The sequence below is a fragment of the Marmota flaviventris genome, chromosome 7 (genome assembly GCF_047511675.1).
Source record: "Marmota flaviventris isolate mMarFla1 chromosome 7, mMarFla1.hap1, whole genome shotgun sequence".
Lineage (NCBI taxonomy): Eukaryota > Metazoa > Chordata > Mammalia > Rodentia > Sciuridae > Marmota > Marmota flaviventris.
The window spans coordinates 151006-152500 of record NC_092504.1 but is presented as its reverse complement, the minus strand read 5'-3'; positions in this window follow the sequence as shown (position 1 = coordinate 152500).

Below are 1495 nucleotides of genomic sequence, written 5' to 3'. Positions count from 1 at the left end.
TTCAAGACTACGCTGGGCGTGGACTCAAGGACAGATAAGTCTGCCTAAAACAGGGAAGAAAGGTGATATGATTTCCACTGGATTGAATCCAGAAGTACCTAACCACCACCACGGAGTTACACCTCAATTTTTTTTTTTTTTTTGAGAGGGAGTGTCCCTTGATTGCTCATGTTGGCTAACATCAAAGGAGACAACATCCTATCTCAGTCTGTGATAAACCCTGTGGTGGTGTTATCACATGGGGTGGGGGGTGGGGTGTCCTTCCCCTTCCCCTTCCCCTTCCCTCTCTCCTTTCTCTATTTGCTGGTTAAAGCTCAAGGTCTCTGGAGGTTGCCTGAGTACTCCCAGGACCTCACCTTCTCTGGTGAGTAGCTGAGGTGGTGGTTGCTGGACACGGTCCTACCATTCTGATCTTTCACTACTCTTACTGTTCTCTTCCAGGACTTTTGGATCGACTTCGTTCTTCCAAGGATGGTGGAATGATGACAAAGATGATTTGGGACACTTTTTTTTTTTTTTTTTTTGTGGTTGTTTTTCCTCCCGGATGGCTGTCAAACCTGCAGCAGCACACACATCCGTCCATCTCGAAGTGAAGAATCTCTAAAGGATCTTCAAGGAAAGCATGGACAAGGAGGATTCGGTCCCGGGAGACTCTTGACACGAGATGGGAAATCCCCCCCCCCCCCCCATTTCTTCTGGAAAGTACCTAATACCAATAAAGACAGGACAAAATGCAGCACAGGCTGGCTGGCTGGCTGAGGTTTATGTAGCGCCGAGTAGTTCTACAGGTAAAATTGGATCCCAGAGCAACTGTGCAGCTACTCAGGGTCCTTGCCTTCCCCAACTGTCCCCTATGGGACCGAAGCTGCTCCCTCCCCTAAGGCTTTCTCAGTCAGCTAATCCTCCACACTTAGGAGTGGTGAAGGTGGGACACACGTTTTAGGCTTGCTTGGCTTCTTCAGTCGGATCTCATCTTGCCACCGGGTCAGAAACACAAGCATATACACGAGAATGTGCATAGCGACGGGTTTCCACCCTGTGGAACTTGGGAGTCCACAGTGAGTGGTCTGTGGTCTGAAAAGGGCAGCCTCGTTAGTTGCAGTCACTGAACGCTAGGTGGCGCAAAGCTACCGTCATTTTGGAAGGCCTGCCTGAGTTCCATTTCCAGTTTAGATATAATCTATCTACATGTGTAGACATAGATAGATAGATAGAGAGACAGACAGACAGACTTAGATATGTATATCTATATCCATATAGAGATCACTAAGCTGCAAGCCGCCGCGTCATATCTTCCTCTCTTCCCTCAGCCTACTGAGTCCCTGGAAAGACAGATGGGCACGGGCCTCAGTGCGGTTGTTCCCCCGCCCCCCCTCCCCCATACAGTAAAGTCCCCCGGAAGCACTGGGGGGCGGGGAGGACATATCGCTTTCACCCCTGGTATCTGATCACTTTCCTTAGCCTTTAACATGCCCCACCTAGGAGATAGCTTCTG